This window comes from Haplochromis burtoni, unplaced genomic scaffold (assembly GCF_018398535.1).
Source record: "Haplochromis burtoni strain Fernald_Lab_line unplaced genomic scaffold, NCSU_Asbu1 Contig_42, whole genome shotgun sequence".
In the NCBI taxonomy this organism is placed as follows: Eukaryota; Metazoa; Chordata; class Actinopteri; order Cichliformes; family Cichlidae; genus Haplochromis; species Haplochromis burtoni.
Window position 1 is genome coordinate 1,366,331 of NW_024582403.1, and position 11,245 is coordinate 1,377,575.

Below are 11,245 nucleotides of genomic sequence, written 5' to 3' on the forward strand. Positions count from 1 at the left end.
GGTAACACCATGTGATTCAGCTAATAACACAGGGATTTCATCATTTGTGAAGCCAGGCTGAAAACACTCAGCAATCTGTGCATTCACGACTGGAGTAATCGTAGCTTAGCTGTAGCATTTTACGCTGACGGGCTTCAGCTCACGGGTAACAAAGGAAATGACGTCATTCACATAGATTACTAGATTGGCAGCAGCTAACTCGAAATTTCGAGTTACTTTTCTCATAAATTTTGAGTTAATAAATCGAAATTTCGAGTTACATATGTCAAAATTTAAGAAAATAACTCGAAATTTCGAGTTACTGGATCCTTTTTTTTTTCCTTCAGTGGCGGAAACGGGCTTCCAAAGGCACTGTGGGACACGTGTCACCAAAAAGGTATGTAAAATAAAAAAAATTATATTTGAAATGCATTTAATTTATGTTTAAATAATGGAAAACACTTAAACACATGATTTAATTACTTTGTTGTAAATATTTGGCACATTTTAGAAAAAATCAGGGTAAGTGAATTATGTGGACATGAAATGTTGCCACAAAAAGGGAACGATCACACCATTCTGTCATGCTGTCTGTCAATCTTCTTTCCAACCGAAACTACACCCTACCAAAGAGTGTTTAATTCTAGCTACATTAAAAGCCAGATTATTCTCCAGTAATTCAAGGAAAAGCACACAATATATATATATATATATATATATATAAATAATATATATAAATAATATTCACATATATGTGTATGTAGTGTATTATGTGTGTTGTAATATATATATATATAACATATATTATATATATATTATAATATATATATAATATAATATAATATCATATATTACTTCATGATTGTATGCTTACAAGTATGATTGTGTATTTGAGTGTATATGTGTGTATATATATATATGTATAGTATTATATATATATATGTGTATATATATAAGTGTGTATATATATGTGTGGTTATATTATATATGTGTGTATGTGTATCATTATATATCATATGTGTGTATTGTATTATTATATGTGTATTATTAGTATAGTGTATGTGTATGGTGTTATATTATTTTGTGATATGGTTATGTGAATATATATATATAATAAATATTATTATAATATTATATTGTATTTTATGTGTATATATATAATATATATATATATATATATATGTATATATATATATATTATATATATTATATATTTTTCAAATATATATATATATATATATATATATATATATATATATATATGATGTGTGTGATATATATATATATGTGTGTATATTATATATATATATATATGTGAAAATATATGTTGTATATGATATATATATATATATGTATGTGTATATATATATGTTAGTTGATAATATATATATATCTATATGTGATTATTAGTATATATATATATATGTATATTGTATATGTATATATATTATATCATGTGATTATATATATGCTATATAATAAATATGTATATAGTATGTATATATATATATATATATATGTGTAGTGTATATATATATGTATGTGTGATATGTAAGTATATATATTATATGTGTGTATGTATATATATGTATATATATATGTGTGTATGATGTATATATGTTAGTAGTATATATATATGTGTGTGTTGTATATACTATATGTGTGTGTATGTTATGTATCATATGTGTGTTGTATAGTATAAAGTATAATATACATATGTGTGTGTATTAGTATATATGTGTTTTATAGTATGTGTAGTGTATTATATATATATATAGTATATGTGTATATATATATATATATATACATATATATATATATATATTTTTATATATATATATATATATATGTGTGTGTGTGTGTGTGTGTGTGTGTGTGTGTGTGTGTGTGTGTGTGTGATTCTTGGGCTTGCTGTCCCTTTAAACCAAGCGTTCATTTTAAAATTTAATGATTTGCATTGTGGGAGTTGTTTTTTGTCCACATGACAGAGGCAGCTCCCCGGGGTTTGACTTAGTAAAAAGATTGATGTCCCCACAACATGAGTAACACACACACACACACACACACACACACACACACACACACACACACACACACACACACACACACACACATAAAAATAAAAAAGAGAGCAACAATAAATATGTTCCGTTTGTTCCCAACAGCAGTATTTTGTTTCCGCTTGTACACTTTCTGGCATTTTTTATCCTTGACAGTTAGTTGTGTGTTCCATTTTAACAGCTGCAGTCTGCTCTTCTTAGTTGGCTGAACTCCTCTCATATAAAAAACAAACTGTGTGCCATGCACTCTGCTGCACTGGTTTAAGCAGCGAGCTGTCCACACAGACAAACGGGCTATTGTTACATCTGCAGCTTGTAAAGACAGCTTGGATGGCAAAGGCACCAAAACACTGGAGAAAAAGCAGTTTACTCAGAGTTTGCTCAGTTTAAACTGTAATCTATGTTTTTAAAAAGGTTCAGTTTATGCCGCTGCCCCGAACAATCTGAAGGTAAAGTGTAAAACAAGATATACTTCATTGTAAGAAGAAAAAAGCATAACATATAAATCAAAATGAGTAAATATTGCTTGATATATAATAATAATCGCATTTTTCCAACCGAGTTATTTAAATAAAAACAGCAAACTTGCCAAACTATAGCCTGCAGGCTTTTCTAATTCCATTTTAACATCTCAAAGAGAATCATCTTTCTATCAGAATCAGTAGCTTCTCTCTGAAGTCTTAGAGGAAGTTCTGGGCAAGAAGTCTCGCAACGGAGGCACAGTCCATTTCGGCGCATCAATCGGTTACACAGACTTTGAACTCGGTTGTGGGTATGTTCAGCTCTTTAGTGATTTCCAAAGCTTTCAGCTGAATATCAGCTCCAGTTAGAGGCATTTCTTCATTCCGCTTTTCAGACAGATACTCGCACGCGCTCCTGTCAGCCTCTTGAAAGCGGCCCGTTTTTGGATGTTGGAAAGATTTTGCATGAATCTTTAACATTTTTAAAGCTGTCGTTTGGGATTTGCCATCTTGCCAGTTGTTTGATGAGTCTGGCTCATTGATCGCTGTGATCCTGATTTGGCATCAACATTCCCACTGGTTGCCCTTAGTGCAAATTACTTTAAAAGCCACTGTTGTTTAATGAAAAGGAGGGGAGAAAAATCAATGTGGTGCGATGGCATGTCTGTCAATCCAGTAGCTGCCAAATGAATTCAACACGGCTGCGGTTAACGTGCAATAACGTTAAAGTTTTTCCAAAAAATTTGACACTTGTTCAAACATAATCTGATGGAGTCTGATGCTGATGCAGGAAAATGTGGTCAGAGTCTCATATGAGAATATTCGTGATCGTGAATCCCTGCTGACAGGATAAAGACGCGCAATGGATCATTTTTAGGCTTAGCAAAATCTTTAAAAGAAAATATGATCCAAGCTGGACTGAGTGTGTTCCAATCCAGGTCGGGAGGGGCCTGGAAAAAATCCTTTATTCATTTGCTTTCCTTTAATGGCAAATGGATAACGAATGCATTCAGCCTCCTCCATTAATGCGGGAATCCAGTCCATAGATAAACAATTTGAAACAGAATAATCAAAACAACATGATTGTACAGTAGTAGCCAATTTCTTTCCCAGGCTGAATATATTAGCATGCTTGAATTACACTGATGGTAAACTCTGCATTCTAGTCCAAATATCAGCGTAGTAAAAATAAAAGAACAGATTTAATTTTATCCACAGGACAAATTGACAAGTTTTGGTTTTGTTTGTAGGATTTAGAAAAAAAATCTAACAGTTATCCGTTTCACTAATCTCTCTGTAAGTTAACTTGAAAGGATTTAAACGCAGCGTATCACCTGCTGTTAATACAACTCCCCGATAAAGCTGACATCAAATGTCTCAGATAACATCGCTGCTTATCTCTGGAAATTAAATGTCTTACAGAATGTCTTGAAAAATTGGACTGTTGTGTAACTGCCGAAAGGGTAAAAAAGCTGCTGCGGTGAAACCGAATAGTGGAAGTGAATTTTTTCAATGAAACCCGCGACACACGTGTGCAGCTCAGAGCAGCTGCGTGGCCGCCTTCACACCCACGGCGAAAAACCAAACTTGCACATGTGAAATGAAACCAGCTGAAACTGTAACTGCGCTCCTGACGCCCTTTCGCGTCTTTCTCCTCCCACTCCCGATTGGCTCGCCTGATGCAATAACTGCGTGACGGTCGGTGTAGAGTTAACGAGGTTGCCATGACAACGTGCAGGGCTGCGTTGGGATGGATGCGTGTGTTTGCGTGCGTGCGTGCGTGTGTGTGTGTACTTTGTTTGAAGTGGCAGGCCTTTTCAGCAGCTTTGATCAGGGAAATGTTTGTAGTGGGGGCAAACCTGGAGAACAAACAGGACTTCAGAGAGATCAGCGATCTGTGCAACGCTCACACGTGCGTACGCACACATACACAGACACGAGCTGAGAAGAAGAAGAAGAAGAAGAAGAAGTCAGCTTTGTGAATAAAATCAGAAACACACAGACAGCTCCTCTGCTGAAAATCTTTCCCGCTGACTCCTGTGACGGGATACGAGAAGTAGCCGTAACTTCAGGCTGACTTTCCTTTCCTGTTCTCTCCCTCTCCTTCACACCCTCGTGGCTGAAGTTTTTCAAGAAACACGCCCAGAAGAAGTGATCTAGAGCACAATCTGTGCACGTGTGCTTTTGCCACCCCTGCAGGGCCAGTATAAATCAGTATCGAGGAGAAGCCAGGTGAGTGCTTTAGCAGCCAAGGTGTCATACATGGGCCCCGCGCTCTTCTATCACGCTATACTGATCAGTAGCATGTGTGCCCGTATGTCAGCTAACTGCATGTGTGTCTACGCATGAGAGGATAAGTCAAACAGGCGAGCCAGGAGCTGTGATTCAGACAAATACGCCGCGCCGCTCCCGACCCCTGCCCAGATGGACAGCACTGTAGCTATTCTCAGAGCCACAAGCACATTACTCAGTCCCCAAGGTAGGAGGATAAGTCATCCGCTAAGGTCGCAGAAGGCGTTATGTCTCTCACCGCAAGTAGTTCAGAGTTTGAAGAATGGAGCTACAAGGCCGAAACAGCAGCTCCACAATCAGAATGATAAAACGTGGCAACGCGGTGAAGAAATCCATAAAATAATCTCCCTCTGATGGGTCTGTCCGAGGCATCACACGCCAGACAAAGATGGATACGGTGCTATATTTTACTAACAGTACAAACTGTGTACTGTTTGAGAGAACATTTATTGAAAAAAACAACCTTATTGTCCCCCTGGAGATGAAAGGGTATTTCTTCTGATATGACTTTTACAAACATTTTTCAATCCTGAGGTTGTAACTTTTTTTTATAAGATGAAACAATTAACTAGTTTTTACACATTTTTTTATTAGAATGGTTCAACCCTTACTGTATATTAACAGTAGATACAGATTTCTGCAATTTCTCTCATGTAGTATTTAAAAGTAAAAATTCACTACAAGTAACGTACATAGTAAAAAAGGATATAGTTAAACAGGTACTGGGACAGTAAGAGTCTACAGTAAGCTACAGCTTGTGGCTCTTTGAAGATGTGCTAAACTTTCCTTCTTGGTAAACCTTACAGGTAAGGCTGGATCAGGTGACCTTGAACCACACCTTAGTTATGCTGTTATAGACTCATGTGCCCTCATCACTTCTTCTCCACTCATCTCCTTTCACAATTTTATATACCACTACAGCATGTCATCAGATCTCTGTCTCCCTGTGCCCTCTTTTCTCTTTCTCTTGATCCCCCCAATCCATCGCCCCTCACCTGGATTCACCTGGATCAAAGCCTTTAATGGGAAATCATTCAAAACTTTTTGAGATAGTTTTTGTGAACCTTTTGCTGGTGCTTGAGGAAAAAAAATCAGGGGATCACCAAAACTGGTAAAGTTCATTGGCTGGCCACAGTGTTGTCAGAATAAAATGTCTTGGCACTCTAATGAAGAGCTGTTGAGCTATTTTGCTCTGATCTAAAGTGGTGGACTGACCGCTGTGTGACATTGCCATCCCTCGAGCAATGCTGCTAGAAAGTTGAAAGAAAAATGTAAAGGGCATCGGTACAGTAAACCCTTCATCTCTGAAATAGGTGAGGATAAAATAAATCCGCTTTGTGTGAAAATAAGTCAATTTTAATTTAAAACATACATAAATATTCATTAGCTCTAACATCGTCAACAACGACAAAGATGAGTAAAACATGTGGACCAATCTGCTTTTCCCCCATTATTCATGGAGGCTGAGTGAGGTCAAGAAACAAGCGAGTCAGGTGGCCCAATCGCACCCAGAGAAGCGGATCTTAAAGGGAGCGGGCTGGAAAATGGTGATGCAATATTAATTGGCGATGGTGCGTGCCAGGCTGTGCAGGGTTGTCTGGGGTTTGTCTCCCCGAGGAAAGGCTGTCAGGAGCCAAGAAAGACAGGCGGGATGAGTCCCTGACCTTGTCTGTCAGCTGGTGGAAGAGAAGAGTGCTGGGAAAGGAGACCCCCAGTCCCACTGACACTCAGATCAACACTCTGCCAGTCTACGGCAAGCCTGCTGGGACACACCCCAACGACCAGACAGACAGAATGACACAGTGAGCAAGACAGAGAGAATGAATGTAATCTCTCTGGTTGAATAAAACTTTATGACGCTGTCCAATTGTACGGCATGATACTTTGTACTTGGAAAGAGGTTACTGATTACTTTTTAACAGTTCACCCACCCCCGATGCAGACACATGGGAAACACAATGCACTAAACGAGAAGAAGAAAACAAACCGTTAAAGACAAGAAACAAGTCTGCATTTATTATTTTACACTAAAGCAACAAGCGGTTTTTGATAGCAGTGATGATGGAGGGAGCAAACAAGGCAACACAAGCATATGGGTACACACAAACACTGGACACATGTCAGCTCAAATTAACCCTCTTTGTATTTCTGTCACACTTCCTGTCACCAGCAGGATCTCGACTACAGTAGGAACAGAAGAGGACGCCGGATTAAATCACTCTGTACCTGAAAAACTTAAATTTTTTTCCACTTTGCACTTTTAATTTTTGATTTTGATTTTGTAATCCCCTGTGAGAAAAAAAAGATCTAGTGGGTTGATTTATCAGTGACACAGACTTCCTGTTTAGGTTATCCAACAGTGCGTCACGCTGACAGCGTCACTGAGCCGCCCTGTCTTCCTCCCGAGCATCTTCCAGAGAGCTTGTCTAAGTTTATCTGCTCTGTGGGCAGCGGCAAACTCACCGCCGCTGCTGAAAGGTTAACAAGTCAGTGAATGTAAAACAGAGAAACCTATCACAGAAGCCGAAGATCTTCCAAGTGCGCCACTTGAGTACCACGCAGCAGTGAGTGACATGACATATAGACGCTTACATCCCATCGCTGCCACTTTAACCCGCAATTAAATTTTGCGGCGGGTTTCGGTAACATCAGCTGCACAGTTCTTCAATCCTGAAACAGAGGTTTGTTGATGTGTGTGCCAAAGACAGAGTGAAACATCACGCCGTAATGCTATTTCCTTGAGTCTGACAAATGAGGCCCTGACTGCACTCGGTACTTGGCAGTTTCCTATGAAAGAATGCATCAATCCAATTGGCTTTCCTGCCCCGCCTGTCACAGCCACACATTTTCCCTCCACTTGTGGCATGTGCACGCTCGTGTACAGAGAAGAGACATAAAAACAGGAATTACATGTCACAGCTACGCCACCTCTCACAGTTCCTATCCTGTGTTCTTCACTAGTCTTTTCTAATCCATCCCCAACACCTCGCGCTGGATCCCCGCCTCTCCTTTTCCCTTCGCCTGTCTTCCCCTCCTACTTTCCCGCTTCACCCCCCCATCTGAGATCAACACCTAGCTGTGTGCAGGTGCAAGGCTGCTGGCAAACTGTCAGCTTGAGTCTCCTTTACTTAAACACACACACATATATGCACACACAGACACACACACACAGCTTGGCTTCCACACAGGCGCTTCCCACTCTGTGAATTGGTCTCCACACAGAGAGCTAGATTACACTTTCACTGTCAACACATAAAGGAAGAATAACAGCAAGTGTGCTAAAGGTTGGAAAACACAGGCTGGAGATACAGAAGGAAAATATCACAGAGAAAGAAAAAAAAGGAGAAAATTGATTATATCAGGGTGAAACTTTAAAAAGCACTGCAACTGCAAAAAAGAGCGTTTTAAAATCTTCATGCATTTATGTGCTTCAGCCACACTGATATTATCTTTAGTGCAGATACATACATATACATACAGTCACAAAAACAGAGGGTAGTATTTACCTTCATCCCGTCACATTTTACTTCTTCATGATTGTTTTCCATTGATTTTTTTAAAAATACATTAATGAAGTTGAATTAATGCTAAAAAAGACAGCAGAGACAGTACAAAAAATACTTTTACAAACCTATTTTACAATCAATTGAATATATATTAAATTTTTATCATCGATCTTTATTTAGGAATTTCTGAGCAGATTCCACTTTTTGTGCATTTTGACTTCACGTGCGCCACTAGATTCATTAAACAGATGTAGTTACTTGTAACTTAAAGATGAAGTGAGACAAAAGACTGCAATGAACTCATAAAATGCAACATGTTGCTATAAGTTCATTTATTGTATAACATAAATAAGTTACATAAGGAGCTTTGTGTAGCGTCCACCAGCCTTAACATAAAAAACCTACTTAAGCATTCATGCCTCAATAATAATAGTAATAGTAGAAAAGCAGCCATTTGCTGTATAACGAGAGCCTTTACTTTTGATAGTTATTACCTTTGTACTCATAATTAGTCAGTTTTACTGGTGATGCTCTTTTATCATATCTGGGACTCTCCATTTGACCTTAGAACTGAAGAAGCTTCTCGGATGAGAGGTGAAACGTCTTCAAGTAACTTAAAGAAGTCCAGACGCTTTTCTTTGCAAGCTCCTTAGACTACGATGACCTGGATAACTGAGAACCTTCACAGACAGATTATTTCTATGACACCGCTTAAGCAAAGGATCTGAATACTTACCAATGAGAATTTTTTCTTGTATTTTTCAGAAAAACATTGTTTGAGAATTCATAAAGGCACCATTACAACTTTGTTTTGTGGCTGTTATAAATATACTGGATGAAATTACTGTTAAAGTCTGAGACAATGAACTGATTATATAAAGTGTATAATTTTATTTGATCAAATCATTTTATAAACTTACGCTGCCAAATATTATTCTTACTCTTATCATTTATTCTTTATTTTTTGAGCCTGTGTCTTGATTGTTCTTGTTAGCTTCAATCAAACAATGAGAACGGACTCCATAGATAAGATTTAAATGATTACATCAACAGTAATGACTCAATATTAAACTTAAAGAACGAAGGTATTTTAATATAACTTTATTATACTGATTCGAAAAGCAATTAGGTTTGATAAATGATTTCCTGTGTAGCACTAACACACGCGCGCTGATCCGTGCACACTCTTGCGTAAACCGTGCGGTGACCTCCAGAGCTGTGAACATGGAGTCAGTGTCAGCCTGCGTGGCCTAGGGTCATCTGACAGCTCTAAACAAGACTCTCATTAACACTAGGCCATTAAAAGCACCTGCTGGCAGGGCGTTTGCGCGTGTCTGCGTGGTGTGTGTTTGTAATTCATAGCCACGAATTTGGGGTCCGGGTTGACGGTGAGCAGAGAAGACAAGTGTCAGTTTGTTCTTCAGCCACATATCCCATCAGACAGCAGCGCTGCGCAAAGCACCGATGTGAGATGTTAGAGACTGATGGACGAGTGGAGACATTTTACAGCAGCAGCAACGGTTGTTCAATCCATCTGGAGGAGTTATGTGGTGAGGCTGCTAAAGCAGAGCCTGAACTTCTTCTACTTTTGCCATAACAGACATAAAAGCTTGTTTGCCATCGAAGGGCTTTTAGGGTGTGCAGGTGGTAAAGAGGGCACACTTAGATTCATTGTCTGGAAACAAGAGACCAACAATACTGTTGCTTCTAATGAAAATAACACATTTAATAATAATTAGACATAACAATCCACATTTAGTATGAAAGTTGAGGGATTATCTTTTTATTACATCAAGTTATTGTTTCAGAAATTGGTCGATAATATTGCTTAAATGGGGCTTTTGTACACTGAGCACTCGCAGCATGTGTATTTCATCTTTATTAAAGTGATAGAACGTGCTTTCTTTTGACAGATTAGATAAGGTGAGGCACAGCCTGAAATACACCAAAACAGAATACCCACCTCAACCACAGCCTGTTTAACCTGCTACCATCTGGCAAGCACTACCACCAGACTTCCAAACAGTTTCTTTCCTCAGGCTGTGAGACTGCTGAACTCATCCTCCACACTTTGCTATGAATAATAGCTTCATTCTATGACTAAATTACATATTCATCCATATATAATTATTTTTTAAAGTAGCATAAAGGGAGTATGCTACACAACCGTAGGCGTGATGAGAATAGAAATTAATCATAACTGTCACATGTGTTTATTTTCACTTTCATTTTTTTCACTTCCAATGTTCATCGATACTAACGCGTTTGGTTAAGCATGTATGCGTGTTTGCACGACGGAGTGCACAGAGTGCATTTGCTGCGAGTGTGCTTCCGTGTGCATGTGTGCCGGGGTTCGCTAGAGATGCTATAATTTATCCCACCTAATTAATTATAGTCCAGCACTGAGAAGAGTTATACTTGTCGCTCAATCGGCTCCTCATTCAGTCAGACGACAGGAGGAAAGACCCAGATAAACTCCTGGAGCCTGAAAAGACCACAGCTTTCTTTTCTTTTTCTTTTTTTGAAGTCTCCTTCTCTTCTCGGGCTGATTCGTCGTGCCTGTTTAGTCGGCTTCACATTACCATTTAAATAAAGAGGCTAGCTAAATGACCACTGGTAGAACATTAAAAGAGAAAATAAATTGTTTTTCTTTCTCACTTTATTCTTTTCTCTTTCTAGCTCAAGCTCCTCATCATTTTTAATTTGTTTGGTCTAGGGGGTATGCTTGATAAAATAATATGCAGAAGAATCCAAATGCAAAACGAAGCATTCATCTTTGATTACAAGGCAAATCTAATCTCTTTTAATGGAAAACAATGACTCACAAAGCTAAGCAGACTTGAAATGACTCAGGTATGTTAATTTCTTGAGGAGAATTGATTATTATAATCTGAATCAACAACAAATAAGAAAATGGCACGAATAACCACCGGGCATTTAGTTTGCT

At 38.2% G+C, this 11,245-nt stretch overlaps 1 protein-coding gene across 1 annotated transcript in view; it reads right to left on the reverse strand.

Moving 5' to 3' along the window:
• Window positions 1–11,245, reverse strand: part of agbl4 (AGBL carboxypeptidase 4) — a 335,409-nt gene that overhangs the window by 48,716 nt on the left and 275,448 nt on the right. The gene's annotated exons all lie outside the window — the stretch shown is intronic.